Source organism: Trachinotus anak, unplaced genomic scaffold (assembly GCF_046630095.1).
Source record: "Trachinotus anak isolate AG129_WGS33_773 ecotype Australia unplaced genomic scaffold, CSIRO_AGI_Tana_v1 ptg000021l, whole genome shotgun sequence".
NCBI classification, from domain to species: domain Eukaryota; kingdom Metazoa; phylum Chordata; class Actinopteri; order Carangiformes; family Carangidae; genus Trachinotus; species Trachinotus anak.
In genome coordinates, this window is record NW_027273872.1 from 14,199,154 (window position 1) to 14,217,327 (window position 18,174).

Consider the following 18,174-nt stretch of genomic DNA (forward strand, 5'->3'; position numbering starts at 1 on the left):
CAGAGTGTGGTGTTATTGGTCATTTGGGAGGCCATTGGGAAGAGAGACAAAAATGCATATGGGATTTTTGTTTGCAATGGTTTTAGTTTTATAGGGATGGTTACGGGTGATTGGCACAAGGGGAGAGGCGTCTTCTGGAAAACAAAGGCCGGCTCACATTCATGGCAAAAAACAGAGCGATTGAGGCGGGGTATGAGAGAGTTTTTATTTGTCTGTCCGGGTGAAAATTTACGATCGTTTCTTTTTTCCTTTCATCTCTCGCTTCCCACCTCCCACTGCATCAACCCTCCACCCACTTTGCTTTCCTTTCTCATCACACTATCTCACGAAGCTCCTCTTCCCCCCCAAAAAAACATCCCTCTGACCTGTGAGAGTAAGGGATTTACATGAGCACAAACAGGCACAGGTACGAACACACCCCTCATAATCCCACCAACCGTCCAGCTCCCTTGTTGTGTCTGTTTCAATGCCGACATTCTCCCTCTGTCTCTGTCACCGCCTCTGCCTCTTATCATCTTTTTGCACGTCCCTTGTCTTCCGCACCCACTCTTTTATCGCTTCCTCACCTGTTATCTTTTTTTTCTTTCTTTCTTGTTTGGCTTTATTGCTCTCAACTATGCTTTTTCCCACATGCTCTGCAGCTCTCTGGCTCCCTCTCCTTACCTCAGGCCAGATATTAAGGGATCAATGAAAATCTCCCGTCCATCACCTCCGAGGTACACACCTGCACACAACCGCACACACCCACCCTGACACACATAAACAGTCCCACACGCACAAGCGTGGACCATGCTCTGTCAAACAAGCACACACATGAGGCTTAAAAAGAAGGTCGTTGAGCAGGAAGTGACTTACACGAGAAGTCAACTGTCAACGCTGACACATCATCACACACACTCATGACTCTCACTAAGTGGGGGAAAGGGTTAATGCTGACAGAGGCATGACACATGTACACACACACACACACACACACACACACACACACAAACGCACACACGAGAGGCAGTGTGTTTTTTACATTCAGTAAGCAATGACTGAGGGGCTGCCAGTAGTCAACAAAGGCAGCTTTGTATGGCCGGAGTGTGTGTGTGTGCGTTTATCTGTCTGTGTGTATGTGTGTGTATTGTTTGCCCCTGTGTGGGCTTGCAAACGCAGCACGTGTGTGAATCATTATCTCTATGTGTCAGAACTTCGTTGGAATGAGGCTTGTCATGCAGAGCTATCTAACAGCCATCACTCTCTGTTGTCTCCGTCTTTCTCTTTCTGTGTCTGTCTCTCTGTCAGCCAAGCAGAGACAAATTGCTGTAACTAATACGTAACAGGATCGCTCAGCCCTGTTAGTATGACTCAGCTGGCTGAGTCCTTCGATAAGAATACGAAGATACTGTGAGTGACAAGGCATTGACATTATTGGCTTGTTGGGCCCATCAGGCAGCTGCTGACAGAAGAGCGCTCTGCTGCTCAGACAGGCCTGTCTGTCTGATTGGCAGCCTGTGATCTAATGCAAAACTAATGACCTGCAGAGGGGTGGGATGTGCAGGCTATCTTCCTGAGAAACTTTTATTTGCTCTTGGAGAGCACCTCTTTGGTTCGTTCTCTTGGCTCCTTTGCTTCACACTCGGCCTCCTTTTAGTCCTTCAGAAAAACACAGAGATTCTGGGAAATTGCTCCGTGTCCCCCTGTGGAGGTCAAATACTATGTGGTGCCTCATTTTATCACTGATACATACATCATGTTGAGTGACAGTAAGCTACTGACATCTTCTCAAAATTGATGAAAGGAAATGAAAACCTTTTGGAATTATTAAAATTGTAATACTGCCCTGATTTCACAATACACAGCTGTAACACTGCGGTCTTGTGATGGACAGTTTAAAAAATGACGTCCCAAAGTCTGCAGCTTTGGGACGTCATTTTTAGGCAGTTTATGAGACTTCTCAAAGCTTCATCTGGAGCCACAACACACTTTGTGCAACTGTTCTCATGTTTACAGATGCACTCCCCAAGACTTTTAAACAGACTTTGTTATGTATATGTATTTATTCTGTCTAAGAATTGTATAGTAAAAGTCTGGATCATTCGCTGCATAGACACTGTTAGATGACCGAAATTTGACTCACTTCTGAGGCTTTGATAGTCAATAGATGAGATTTAAAAAATTTACATTTTTGACAAAAGTCAAAGGCATCACTCTCTGAATATCAAAATATAAGCAGATGTCTAGCATTTCAAAAGAAACATCTGGTCATAAGATCATCATTTTGCATGCACAGCCAACAATTAGCTGAAGGCAAATATCGCTCTTTGTTCTCTGTCCACTGAGTCAGTTTTGGATGGTGTTTTTAAAATTTTTTTACAGATCCGATTTGCACTGATGAATCGCTTCTTCTCCACTGAGGTATCTAAGGCTTGTGGGTATCAGAGTATTTATAACTATATACTTCAAACCATAAACTTTTCTCAGAAACAAAGTTGAAACAATTTAGACTGATGGCCGTACTGTACATTTATACTATCATTAATCGGTGGAGGAAAATAGCTTGTTTCTGTGTTGAGGAAAGTTGAAGGTATCCTTGAAATAAATCTGTCAAGTTTTATTTTCAAAGTGTCTGCTTGAATATCTGCTTGACAGTAAAATATCTTTTACTGTCAAGCAGTAAAAAAAACCCACAGCAGGCTGTGTGAGACAAATACACTGATTCACCTAAACTATGTTGCTACAAGCAGTTTTCAAACTGTGAGTGACTAAAAGTGCTCGTGGAAGAAAGTGAATCATAGAACAAAGTATTTGTGTTACATAGTTAAAATACACGAAATCTGATTATATTACAAGGGTTAGAAATGTACCAGAGTTTGAATGCAGTAGAGTACACAATCTCCTCTGAAACTCTTTTAAATATAAATAAACTCCAGAGCTAATGGTATATCAGTCGATCGTCTATACAAAAGAAGGCTCTAAAGGTCATCTTCCTTGAACCCAGATAACATTAAACGTGATTTTTGAGTCACATCACGATTGTGTTGCGTGTGATCTCATCATTGAAGTTGACCAAGAGACCAGTCTCCCAAAAACCTGGCGTATTCCTTTAAGACACACAGATGCGCTCGTCGAGCCGTTCTCGGACCTCCTCTTCCTCCCTGTCTGTCTTTTTCTCTCCTGTTTGCTCTCTACCCTTTTTTGTCACACTCTGTCTCCCAATCTTTTTTCCATATGTCTCTCTGCCTTCCTCCTTCACCATGTCCGTCCTCGGCCTTCCTCTCTAACTGCATGAGGAGCCATTTTGGGACATTTTGTGTCATTTTTGCTTCATTTTCACCCCATGTGCCCCCTTTTCTCTGCTACAATCAAACCCTTTCACGCTTCTCTCAAATTCCCTCGGCCACCCCCGCGTTCTCTCCCTCTTTTTCCATCTGTCTATCTCCTTCTCCTTGTCTCCCTCCCTCTCTGTTCTGCTCACCTGCAGCACATAAAAATTCCTCTTTTCTTTCTCCAGAGAATTTGTTCAGTCGCTCAGGGATTTACTGCATTCTTCTATGCTGTCTCTCCCTCTTTCTCTTCATATCTGTCTCCCCTTGTTTCTCTCCATTTTGGCAGAACTACACAGCACTTGTTTCAGCCTAACTTCTCCTTTGTCCTTTTCACACGTTTGTATCCTTCTTGAGCCCCTCTGTGTTTTCTTTCTCCATCCCTCCCTGTCGTTAAAATAACACATACTAATCCTATATCTGTTGTTTCCATGACCCCACCCTAATTTTTTTTCTTTTTTTTTTTTTCTATTCCTTAGCACCCACTCTACCTGCCCCACCTGGCCTCTCCCTCCTGCTGGGTTTCTGCCATGACTAGGAACATCCCGCCTCCACTTACTTAGCTGGAGGGCACAGGGATGGGCTGCAGCTTCTCACCACCGTTTTTGGGTTGGTGGGGGTGAGGGTGAAGTAGGGGGGGTTGGAGGGTTGCTCCAGGGCCCCAGGGCCAGGGATGAGGTTGATTTATGAGTTAATCAATTGGTTGTCCGTGTGAGTGAGCAAAACCGCAGAGGTGTGTGAGCTCTTTCATGTCACTGTCTGTGCTTGTTGACTTAGTCCCTTAGGAAAACACTGGGAGCTGTCATTCCCTGTGTTGCTCAGCTCCTCGACATGTTTTCAAAAGCAATTAGGGGGAAAATGGGGCTGGGCGTTCATTCATCTTACGGTTGAATGGCTTGTATGTGTGGATGTTTGTGCATGGTTGTGTGGGTGTTGCGGTCTTATAGAAGCCTTACCTGGCCATGAAAAGTCATAGTAAATTTTGGCCTTCATAACAAACTCAGAGAAACAAGCCTCGATTTGCTATGGGTAACGTGGCGACAAACAATTCTCCTCTTCTTTTTTTACCACCTGTTTAAACTTACTGCTTTTCCAGGGGGTTTTGTAGAGAGCTGTGCCCACAGTGAAACACCTGAACAATACAAAAATGGCAAGATCTCTTCTTCTTTACCCTCTTTTCAGTTGGCAGACAACAAAACTGCAACAGCCAACATCTGGAAAGCAGTGGGACAGACAGCTCTGGCGACAAGACTAATATTTCATAATCGTGACATCATCTGACAAAATCAACATAAATGCAGGACAATGACAGCTGTGCAGTTTGATTAGCTGTGTCAACATGTAAAATGCATGACTGCAGAAAAACTGAGAGACAACAGAAAGTTGTCCTCTTGACTTCACAGTCTCACAGTAAACTGTGACTGGGAAGCTACTGACACTGAGTAACAGCATATTAACGCAGCCAATTTCATGGTCTCTTTTTTTCTCCTTTACATATTTTTGAGGATGATGAAATAATCATTTAATCATGACCCATAAACAACTCGATGTTTAAAAGTGGGATAATGAGACCCACTCAACTTTTAAAAAGAAAATTACCTTTGGCTCTTTCACCTGGTAGATGATCAGAGAACAGTTCTTTACGCCATTTTCTTTTTTACCATTTCACACTGGACAAGTAATGGGCAATTATCTTGTTTGAGCCTGTATCCTGGGAGTTTCTGCCCGTGGGCCTAACAATCAGAGCAACTCCTGATTCTCCCAGACTGGAGGACCAATACAGTGATCTGAAAGTGTTGACTGGATATTGATTCTCAGTGGGCTCAGCAGTACTAGAAATATTTTTAATTGATTTAATGCTATTAGCAAACATATTGAATCAGCAAGCAACAATATGGTAGAGGGATGCAAACTGAGGTGTCCTGATGTACAAAAGGTAGAAGCAAGGAATCCCATGTTAAAGCTGTGAAATCTGTTTGATTACCTGTGGTTTATATAGTTTCACACTGATTTAGATGAGTCTAAAGACTGATAACTGATGTAATCCAATGTATGTTGGAGGTGACCTACAATATGATTTGAATGCAAGAGAAACAATTAGTAATTATTGTTTTGTTATGCCATAGTGTAATGTTTTTGCAGATTACAGTCAGTGCAGATTTCCATCTTTAATCACCTCAAACTTGAGTTTCAGCTTCAGTCCTAAAAAACTAAACCTGTTTGTTGAAATTGTGATGGCTCTGATTGATCTGAGACAGTGAGGAGGACTCTTAAACCCCAAATGAGTAAATGTGCCAGCTGTTCATGTTGGCCTGCCCTCTTTTTTTTAGCAGACCTGTTCAGACTGCGTGATCTCGAGGTGTTTCAGCATAATCAAAATGTTGTGTGTTGTTTCATGCATCTTTGTGTATTTGCTGTGCTTGTGCTCTTATTTTCTCTCACCATCTCCTCCCTTCTGCTTGCCTGTCTTGCCAGGGTTTATACTTATTGTATGTTTGCATGTGCATGTGATGAGAGAGTAATAGAAAGAGAAAACAAGCATGTTAAAGGAGAGAGACCGAGAGCCAAAGCAGGGCCAGATGACAGATAGATGATAGAGGAGACGTTTGATGGCATCTAATAAGTCTGATAACTGACATGCATCCTGCCAAAAGCACAGACACAAATTCAAAACAGAGAGGCAAGTAGTGGAGGCAGGTGGCCATTATAGCAAAACAGAGTGAGGTAAACACACGCATCCAAACATAGGGTATATCTCAGCACCTTTGTTCCCCGAGCCAAGCTATCCTGAGGTGATTCCAGCAGCTATAGCCAGGAACTTCCCTCTGTGCATTTGTTTTGCTCATTTTATGATAATCATATTCCTTCCCATCCCTCGTAAAATTTCATTTATGATTAATGGTTGCAGTGGAGTGTGTGAGCAAAAAGATTTTTTTTTCTCTTTTCTTTTCCCTGAGGCCTTGGGTGGGAGTCAATGAGGCGTTTTACATGTTGCTGTGTCGCGGTCTATGTTACATGTTTGACATGTCACGGTTTGTTAGAGACTAAAACGCCTGTTTTGGACCAGCTGTCCACCCACACTATGAGGACTTACAGTGCTCTCTCTCTCTCTCTCTCTCTATCACACACACACACACATACACACATACACACACACACACACACCTCCATCCTGCCCTATGACCTGAAAATGGGAGATTGGTGCGAAAGGTAAATAGAAAGCTTTTAAACTGTCTGCGGGACACACAAAGACAGGAGATTATGGAAGAACTACAGATCCCTCACACATACACTCATACTTGTTTTTGTCACTTAGGAGGAGACATTACATTGACTTGCCTTCAGTCCCTGGAGACCTACCCTCTTAACCTTAAAAACATGCCTCAACCCCACTTTAACCTCAAAAAATAAGTCTAGTGATATTCTATACTCATCTTATTGTCAACAAATTTTAGGAAAAGACTAAAACCAACAATAAATAAACCATCTAATAATCTCCATGTGTGTAGTCAAAGGCTGATGTAGCTGATGTAGCTCTGTTTCATAGACCTCTAAAAAAAACTTTAAAACACATTAATGAACTGCACATTCGCACTGGGTTGCATGTTAGTTCATTATGATGACCATAGGTTCAACCCACATACACTGTTCTGCTGCCATAAGCACTCATTAGAGCACCTAATGTGTATTAATCCACCACTGAAAATAGTCCCAGTATTTACTAGCCTGGAGACAATGAGCTCATGTTTATTTGCTCTAAGCCTTAGAGCATAAAACATGTACAGTATTTGTGATCAGTCTTTAAATATATTAATTCATTGTTTTGGTCTTTTCATGAGATTTGCAGACAACAACAAAATATAAAATAACGCAACCTAACAAAGCCTGAGCCCTAAAATTTATTTCAGGATTTCTCCCCCAATCTCAGGCAATTCTCGCTGCAGTGTCTTACACACACCTGTGCAGACACAACACACAGATAACACACTTTTCCCCAGCTTCCTGTTTTTTTCCTGTCCACAGTGCACCATTTCAAAAAGGCAGAACCAAATATTTTCCCATTCCAAGCCTGGAAAGTACACAGGGCATATCTTTTTACGGTCTTCTTAAAAACCCCACGGTAATATGATGCTATTTCTTCATTCCGTAACGCTGTCTGAGTTTTCTTTTCTTTAATTCTTTTCTTTCACAATTTGAGGACATTAGGACAAGACTGGACCAAAACAAACTCAAGCGAGGCATGCTTTTGTCTGCCTGGAAGGGCGGACAGGGATGAGCAAGTTGGAAAAGTTTGGAGGGAGTCCTGACCAGACAGATGAATGAGTCTAATTCACATCCTATTTGTGACACCAGCTTGATGTTTGACAGAGGTCTGAACTCTTCATCTCAAATCTGCAGAACCACAACTACAGATATCCAAAGGAGAAATTCCCAGTGTGTAACAAAGCTGACTCTCAGTTTGAATTCAGAAAGTTTTTACATCTTGAGTATTTATGGAAAAAAACAAAAAAAAACCAATAATCGTACAGCTGCTATGCATCCCTTCCATGCAAGTATTTAATGCTAGGAGCAATAATATCAAAGGGATCCAGAACAAGTTGTTTTGAATAAATTGTGCTTTCATGTGGGGTTTGCTTGGTAGATGGAACAAAGATCAGATGCGCTGGTCAGTTTCGCCCTGGGTTCCTTGGTTCTGTGTGACAGTCAAAGTTAATCCCTCGGCAAAGAGCTCAGTGGGAGCTGAAATAACGAGTGACCAGAATTAGATTTTGTGCAACGTGCCCCGGCTTGATTGACACATTCTACAATCAAATCAAAGTGCTGACAGCTGGGACTGATTTCCCACAACTGTTGTGGTTAAGCGACAGAGAATTGAACGAACGAGAAAGCAAAATACAGCAAAACAGAGACAGACCTTGAAATAAGGGTAAAGAATGGGACTTCTTTTTTCCTTGACGTCCCATGAAATTATTATTTGGAGCTTGGGTGCTATTTGTTTTCTATTAGGCTGACTCTTGTCATTTCTGACTGGGAAGAGTGACTAAAAAGTAGGAAACTGAAGCGTACCGCAGAGATGCTCAGATAGAGTGGTTTCATAGTCTTCAGCAGCAACAGTTTACCAAGACAGCACGACAGCCATTTTATTATGGTGCAAATTTTTTCATTAGTTTAACATCAGGTTGTAACAAGTGGCATTTACAGTTTTAGGTCCAACAAGTAGAAGCTTAGTGGACAATTTCAAGGGAGCGTTAAACCTGAATTGATTGATTTTTTTTTTTTTTTTGGCTTCTTTTTTTGGTGCTGTACAACAAGCAGTAAACAAAACACTGACATATTATCATCTTATAAAGTTTATCTGGCAAACATTAGCAAACAGATGTCTTACACATCCAGCAGAACAAAATAAGTATCCATTTGGAGTCATGTGATTAAATTAAGTCCACTTTCACTGGCTTTTAGCTCTGTTTTTGGTCTCCACCTTCTCCTGAGGGAAATATCTGGCTCTGTAGCTAAATGCTTTGAGGAATGCAGAGGTGGATGGTAATTGTCTGTGAGCTTGTCACTATGTGTGGGGTCTTTCACATTACACATTGTCATCTGACCCATTATTAATATAGAAATATTGATTAGAACAGCAGTAAGGTTTCACTTGGTTCACAATGTGCCATTCAACCACACCTAAAGGCTGAAGTGTAGATTTTTGTTTCAAATGGCTGCACTCTGAGGCAGCACAAAAAGCCTGCTGTTCTTCTCCTGGCTGCATCACACCACCGCCCTGATCTTTCTCCAAGAAGTCTGCATATCTCTGTAGTCGCGACATGGTGAACCGTACAGATGGGGATAACAGCACACATTTTCAGACTCTGTCCTCAACTGTCTTCACTGTGTTGCACTCTGTAACAGACAGTAAAAGCTCTTGGAGGTAATACATACAACATCTACGCTGCTGTCTCTGTATGTCTGTTCGTGCGGGAGGACTGATCTCTCCTGTGTTGCTCTTCCGGAGGTTTCATCCTTCTTTCCCTAAGGGAAAATGTTTTTTCTTTTAGAGATGAATCACTTCAGTCAAACAATCAATGCTGTACATACTGTAAAGCCCTTGATGCAAATGTGTAATTTGTGATGATGGACTATATAAAACTTGAAGAAGAATGAAAAAAGACAGACTGACAAGCACTTTGTGTGAAGCATTTGTTTGAGGCCCTTACTCCGACACATATGATTCCAATAAGGGTCAAAGGTTAAAGTTGACTCAATCATTGTTGATCTGAACCCAGTGATGAGGTCGTGGTCTCCTTGAATCCTAAATTTGCTGCGACCTTTCAAGGCCCCTTCGAAGTCAACATTTCTACAGAGAAGCTGAAGTTTTGGATTGTGTAATTTTTTCCCTCTGCTGCAAATTTTGAAAAGAACAGCGAATAAAGGCGGGACTCTAACTGTGGCTGTTTGTAAAAAGAGAAACATGGTGAGAGTAAAGAATGGTGAGAAGGGAATTCAAGGTTAAAAGCAAAATCATGAACTCAAAAACATCTACCACGAAGATATATTTTCCTAACCTTATGTGGGACCCATTTTTGCCTCTCCCTCTCTTAAGCTCTTGGTGGAGTTTCATTAAAGTATGCTTTTAAGTTAATGCATGATCTTATCACGCATCTCTACTCAGCTCAGCTCCTCTCTCGGCCTCTCTCGGTTCATTTGTTATCACTTCTAATCTTCTTCTTCCTTTCACTGTCTCCCACTGCCTCTCAGTCCACCCTCACCCCCCTCACACACACCTTTTCTCTCTCTCTCCCCGTTCTCCGTCTGATTTACTCAGCCTGCTTCAAGGCACTCATTATCTACTTGAAGTTATGGAGTTCCTTAAAAGGCAGAAATAGAAGAAGTGCAAGAGGAGAGGGGTAATACTTGAGGCCTGAGACACTAAGACCTCCACCATTCCTCCGTCAATCCATCTTTTGTTTTGCCTTTCATTCCCATCCCTCCATCCAGAGTTTGTGTTACACCAGTAGCACTGTCTCTTTCTCCACTCACCTTGTTCATGTTTTCTTTCCTCAGCTCATCCATCATGTGCTGTCGCCAGCGGTTGAGATGCTGTCGTGTAATTATCCCATATTTATGCCAATATGCTTGTCCTGTACTAGTGATGTGTTGGTTTAATGTACACTCTTGGTTCTTTTGACTCCATGTTCCTGACTTAAAGAGCTTCATGTCATAATTCAAGCCAGAGGTAGACATTTGATTGGGCCACAGGCCCAACGGCACAGAGGAGAGCTCTTTGATTTTACTCTGCTCTCAGTGGTGGTTGTCATTTTCAGACAGCAGGAGTCCCTGTGGAAAAAAAAACAAAAAAAAACAATGAATGTGCTAATTACTTTTAGGCACCTCCTCGCCTCACAGGGTACAAATGCACCATAGGCAATTTGGAGGATACTTTTTATTATCGGTCTTTCAGTACTGTGCAAACATACAGTTTCAATTTGAGGAGCCACGGTGGGAGTCTAACCCCTAACCACAACACCGCTGGTGCCATGCTCTGCCCATTGAGCTTCAGAGCAGGAGCGTGCAGAGGAACAGCAGGGAGGCTAATCACAGCCTGCACTCAATGCCCTGAAGGCCCAAATGCCCCACGAAAGAATAACTCAGGCCATATTCAAACTGGACTCCATTTTCACATCTTCTTTCAATTCTGACCACAGTCTTATTTGGTTATTATAAATCTGATCTCATGTGCGTCTTTCTTGCCAGCATGCCTGGCTCCTCACTCCAAAAAACACCCTCAAAAGTTCCCAGGGCCTGCTTCAACTGTAAGGATGAATATTGCCAAAAGGTTTAAAGTCAAACTGAAATTTAAATCTTCTTCACTTTTTGTTTGCGGAGGAATAAACTACAATGCAGCGATTGTTCCCATTTTTCTATTTTTAGAAGAGAATTTTTTGAACATACCTGAGGTAACACCTAAACTTCAAGCCTCTGGTTTCTTCTTGCAGCAACAACAACAACTTAAAGCCAGCATTAAGAGGAGACACAACCGACTGGGGCATGCCATATCCCCATATATCCTGTGTAAATTGATAGAAGAGGGTTTTTTTTTTCTTTTCAACAAGCCCACATAGCATCGGTTATGCACCATTAGCGATTCAAAATGTCTGTCCCTTTCAAGTTCAAGTTTTTTTTTGCCATTTGCACAAGTACACAGTACAGGAGTACCGGACTTGTTCTGTCATTCATTTAGAGAAGAAACCCATCATGATGTGGAGTTTGTATTTCAGGTGTCTCCTTCAAGGTGTAATACAAGTAGGGTTGTATTTTATGACAGCAACAATCTTGGCCTTTAACTGAAAAGTCAGTTCAGCTAATTAAAAGGCGTTATACATAGTTTGTTTGTATCTGATGTCACTTGCAAATGAACCACTCCAAATATGTTAACATTACAAAAATAGCTAAAGTATAAAGTTAAAATAATGTGACAACAAGGCCAGCAGTGGTACTATCCATGTTGGAATAATACGCCGGAGGTTCTCAGAGAGCAATCACACAAGATTAGTAAATAAATATGCTTTAATTTCTTCTTTTTGGTATGACACCAAATAAATGCACAACTCACAATTAGCAGTGAGGATAAATATATGCTTATTTCATAACAAAAAATGATTTCAATTTCAGTTCATCTCCAAAAAAAAAAACTTTCGAAGTCATGTGTTCCTTATTCTGTTTTGTTGTCACCTTGCCCATTACTGTCTCAGTATATGATAAGATGCATGTGTGAATTGGAGCGTTGAAAAACACATGCTCTGGGCTTATTTGTCGAGCACATTAATCTTACAGGATTGGAGAGCCACGGCCACATAGGGATGATGCATGACATTCTGTAGTGAAGCAACCAGTGGGATATTGGGCAGAAGTGATGTAATGAAGAACGATGGGAAAATACTGTCCAACTTGGACGAGGCAAGAGTCATACATTTTTATGCCGATAAAGCCTCAAAGTTACTGGAGGGAACAAGAGGCTGGAACCAAGGAGATGTGTCAAAAAGATGTATTAATGCTTTGTTTTTTGGGTTTGAGGAGAGTACTGGTTTGCATTAAGGAGAAAGCTCATGCTCCAAATTTTACCAGTGGGTAAATAACCCCCTGGAAACTGTTTTGTTTCAGCCCACGATAACTGTTTCCTAAAAGACTGGCCAGTAGTTTAAGAGGTTAAATAGACTTCTCTTGTAAAAAGTAACACCAAGCTGTTTTTATAGGCCTCTGTTGCCCTCCTGTGGCGAGCAGTGAGCGTTACTATTAGCTGTTCATTGTTTCTCAGGGGTTGTGAGCATGTTTGACCACCTGTGTGTAGTTTTGAGCTGAGAAGAATGATGTGTTATGGTCTTCTGCTAATGGAATCATGGGATTAGATATGTTTTATGTTTCAGGTACCGTGAGACTCGCCCGCTCCCCTGCCAACCCTCCAACCATCCTCACATTAATGAAAATTAAGACCACATTGAGTTTGTGCGAGTGTGTGTGTGTGTTCACTGATTGCTGTCTGGACCTTATTTAAGTAGAAACAGATTGAAGAATGATAATTAGGTCTAATAAGATGGAATTTCCCTAACTATGTCAAACAGCAGCAGCATCACAGGGCTGCTTTTAAAGGGGCTTCTGATCAAATGGAACCACACATATTCACGTACACACACACACACACACACACACACACACACATATATACCAAAGGTAATATGAGGGATAGGATAACTCTTTTTCTATTCTTTTCCCAATAAAAATGTTTTTTTTAAATTCACAAATAATGTGTTTGCACGCTACATGTAAACTAAGAGCAATTGTTCAACTTTTTGGGAAAATATGTTGATTTGCTTTCTAGTTAGATAAGAAGGTCAATACCATTTTCATGTGTGTTTGTTAAATATGAAGCTGCAGTTAGCAGGCAGCCAGCTCATCTTAGCATAAAGTGTGGAAACAGAAAAAATGTGCCTATATCCAAACGTAACAAAATCTGCATACTAGCACATAGAACCACAAATTAGTTGTTTTTACACTTTGATGTTTGCAAACAAGACAATATGTGTTCATAATATTGGCTGATAAGAGGGGGAAACAGCTACCCTGGCTCTGCACAAAGCTAATAAAATCTGCCCACTAACACTTCTGAGCCTCACTAATTAACAAGTTATATCTCGTTTGTTTAAACTGTTCAAAGACTGAAGAATAAAAATGAGAGTTTGCTGGTTTTTGGAGGGGGGCTGTGTGTCGGACTACTTCTTGGCGAGTGAATGGTGAATTGTTTTTGCACTTTTTTGAGTTAGAGAGTTATCAAAAAAGACAGAACATGTTAATTAATAGGCTTTCAAGGACAGAGCCAGATGGGCTATTTCCATCTGTTTCCTGTCTACATGTAAAGCAAAGCCACCTGCTTGCTATAGCCTTAAATTCAACAGACAGATATGAGAGTGGAATAGATCATCTCCAACTCTTAGGAAGAATGTAAATATCCCAAAATGTCAAAATATTCCTTTACATTTTTACATTACCCTATTTTGCTTAGATTGAGTTTGTTCAGATCTCTTTATTAGGGTATAGTCATTTTTTTTTTTATTCTTTCACAAAAGTGGCACCTATCCCGTCTGATCTGGTCTAGACTCAACCGTTTCACATCTGACAAGCCTTGGCCTTTACCATGAGAGAAAAGCTATCAGCACACACAGGTTTCACAACCATGTCATATCATGATCAAATACAATCCCTCAACATCTCAAGAGGGATGATGTTGACGCCTGTCAGTCTGGAAATGCTTCCAAAGTCATTCCAAAAGCTCCAGGGCTCCACTGAATCTCAGCCAGCAACATATCGTACAAGTGGAGAAACTGTGGGACAGCAGTGAATCTTCCAAGATGTGATCACCCTGCCAAAACCTCTCCAAGCTCAAAGTATAAAAATCATGCAGAAAGTCAAGAAGAAGTTTCATTTCAACACGCAGCAGTCTTGCAGGCGTCTTAGTCCTTGGCTTCGGTCACGGTTCATGAGTCCACCTTCAAAAGGAAGCTGGAGAAAAATGAGAGTCGTGGCAGGGTACCAAGACAGGAACCGCTGCTCACCAGGAAGAGAAATTAATGCTTGTCTGAAGTTTGCCAAAACACACCCATGTGATCCTGAAAAGCAAAAACCTTTGGCAAACACACATACAGTAGGCTTCATAACAAACCCCCTGCTGTTAATGGCAGAAAAACAAATGGTGCATTCATATCCAGAGGTATACTCATAGTCAAACACCGTTTAAGCAACATTGCGTTGCTGTATTGACAATGAATCTGGAATCACCAGGCTTTGATTAAGCTTCTCTGTCTACAAATTACCTTATCAAAGCCAGAAGCGTTGGCATGGATCTGGATACTTGACTAACCTAGTTATTTTTGAGTTATTATCAGGACTATTATATTCATTCAATTAGAAAAGCTAAAGTATTTACAATTAGTTAGCCAGCTATCATAGAAAACTACCACAGCTCCTGAACTATTTGGCCTTTTTCACAGCAGACATTTTGGCATGTCATAGCGGTAAAATGCCACATTCATGATGTATTGGAGTTATTGTAATAATGACTTTGTTGCTTGTAATTATGACTGGGAAGCTCAAATTTTTCTGAAGGCTCTGAGGTATCAGACTTGCCCAGAAAACCGAACCAATACGGCGACCAGAGATGGTGTTACACTGTCAAAGAATTTCAACGTCCGACTCTGTAATCATACCACATCTTGGCGACACTTGCAAGTCATAAACACTGAAATCTTTCCCATCTCTGCCATCCATCCATCCCATATGATGTGCATGTGGCAATAGCACAGGTGTTATCGATAACAGTAAAAACAGCTGCATCTCATTTAGGCGAGCTGGTACCAGGACCGCCGGTTGTGTGCATGCTGTCTCGCTGTCATGACTTGCTGGGATACTTTACGGAACAGAGCCAAATCTGTTTCACCCTGTGCTTTTCCTGCAATGACAAGTCAGTTACAAGAAAACAAGAGCTTCGTGCTCAGAAACCACAAATATCTCTTGGGTTGAATCAGTCCTGAATTTAATAGTAGGTCAAAATGCCTCAGTGAGAGAAATTTACACTGTGAGGAGGCTCAATTCTTCAAAGTACTTGGCTGCAAAGGTTATTTGTAAATGTGATAACTGCTTTTTGAATTCAACTGGTTTTTGAGTCATTTCCCAAAATATTTTTTGGCGGCCTGTCAGAAAACTTTGGCATCCAAAAGAAAAACACATTTTGAATTCACTGTGTTGCAGAGAACCAGAAGTGAATACCTTCTTTACTTCAGTGTTACATGTTTTAGAGGAAGGCAAAGCAAAAGGTTACAGCCGTGGCACTTCTCGTATTTTATCAGGCTCACGTTTACATCACTTTCCAAAACTCTCAAAGACAATTTGAGAGTTCAATGACATTTCAGAAGCCATCTCATTATCTGTTTGGGTTTCATATGTACATGCACATTTTTTGCACGCACATGATGAAAACCCTCCTCTGTCACTGTGAAACTGAGTTTTTTAAACTGATCATTCAACCATAACTCAGTGTAAATCTTAATGGAAAGCAGCTTTTTTTTGTCATGATCTATGGTCTGCATGAGAAACATCCTGACAGATGAGAATAGCAGGGACTTAAAAAAATAAAAAAGCTAAATACAGGACATCCCAGATCAGATAAGGGAGCCAGTGTTTTGGCTGCATTGTGTTAATTGCTAGTTGAATCAATTCCTGTTAAAGCTGGCACTCACTTTCATAATTTCTGCCCTCCTGAGCAATGAAATGTACTCTCCTTGTTCTCCATATAGGGGTCTCTGAACTTATTTCTCCTCTGAACCGTGACAAACTAAAACCGAAATCAACAAATCTGGGCGATGATTTCTAATTTCAAAAACTCATTTTTAAAAAGTCACATTTCAGTGTTTCTCACATGCTGAATCTGATGAATATGATTCTGCTTTACATGCAAATTCATTTATGAATCAGTCTAAACATGCTCTCAGTGTATTCAGAGTCATTCCTGGAAGTCAGATGTCCTCATTTAACTCACCAGACGCTGCTGTGTTTGTCCAAAGTTTGCCCGTCGCTCATGGTGATAAAACAATTTATTCAGTCTCTGGTGCTGAAACATCTGTGGAGAAGAATCAAAGGGTGTGCTCCGAGTCTGTCCATTCACACCACTGTAAATTATTGGCTTTAATACCTTGCTTTATTGTGCACTGTCAGTGTAATAGGATGTATAGAAAGCAGCAATGAGGGCCGTAATTTGCAGCAGTAGGTCACGCTAATTGTTTGAGTTTCAACATTTCTCAGTGACTAAGTTAGTGACCTATGGCTGCATGGAAAGACTTCATTAATACATTTTTCCGTTGCCTGATTTCCTCGTGTTTATTCCAGATGTGTCACCCATTAGCTAATTATTTACATGCTGTACATCATTAACAGTGCTGCTTTGGTTGGGCTGCACAGCGTGCAGACGGACTGTTGCTGGTGCTGTTTGTAAGTTGCCCTGACCTTTGACCTTCCTGTGATGTAGACAATTAAAACAAAGAATCATGAACATGAAAGCATCACTATATTTTCACTGGGGGCTTTCATAATGGTTTAAAGCTATCTTTGTTGTTATCATTGTTTCTAAAATAACGGAAATAAAACCACAACATTTTGAATCAGATATGAAGTTTAATTTATGAGGTTTAATTGCTTCAAGATGAAAATAAAAGGTGCATCTGGAATTATGTAGGCTTTTGGCTTTTCTGTGACTTACAGTTCGGGGACCTGCATGAAACTGGATGTTTGTGCATGGTTAACACATGTTTGGTGACTGCTCTCCTAAATACTTGTTGCCTGAATCCCTCATCAGTGCTGCTGCTTGTCCAGCAGGTGGAGCCGTCTATCAAGAGCCCAGGTAGGTAAAGTAAAGGTAAAATTTGTATCCTTTGCAAGTTTTCTTTCCTGGGTATGATAAAAACCAGAATAGGTCTCTATGTGACTCCACATAGAAAAAACATTTTAGAATTCAAACAGTAGGATCTTCTGACACACTACCCAACTTCAAACTTCTGCCAAATGATGATGTGAAGATCTCAGTCTTAGCATTTGAACTTAAAAGGGAAGGACACCTGCAGCAATGTCTGCACAATATGATGCAATCCAACATTACACATCGCAGCAAAGCCTGAAAAGTTACTGTAGAATTTAATCAACAATCTCTCTGACTGCAGATTGTTGGAAAACATGGGCATAGCATCTGCAACATCAACTATATTTTTCTGAAGGGGTGTTTTAAAGCCTGTGTTTTTGGTGCTCGCTGCCCTCTCTGTAGTTAGTGGAGTCTTGATGCACTTGTTGAACAGATCTCTACTGAGCTAAAGCTGCATTGGAGCCAAGAGAAAGCATTAAGTTGTAACATATTAATGGCACCTTACTTTACATTATCATCTTGTAAGTTGCATTTAACATATTTCAAAACTGCGGAAATATTGAGGGTTTCAAATGATCATAGTCTCATAAGCCACACCTCAACTTTATTTCGCTTTTCCACCTGCTTCTGACTGATCCAACAAAAATTGAACTTTCTGTGTGTGCACTCGCTGCATAACCGCTCAGCTACATATTCCAGCAGGTTTTCCCACTGTGAGGAAAGTACATTATGACATGGTCAACCTGAGTTTAAACTGACCTAAATTGGACTTGTTCACATGGTCATTGCGGTTTGCAGGTGAGGTTGAAGGTCACATTTCCAGGTGTCCACAGCTGGAGAGAGCTCACACAAATTCCAAGAGGATTATTTTATTAAGAAATTGGGGCCCAGAGTTCTCTGATTTGCCCCTGCAGC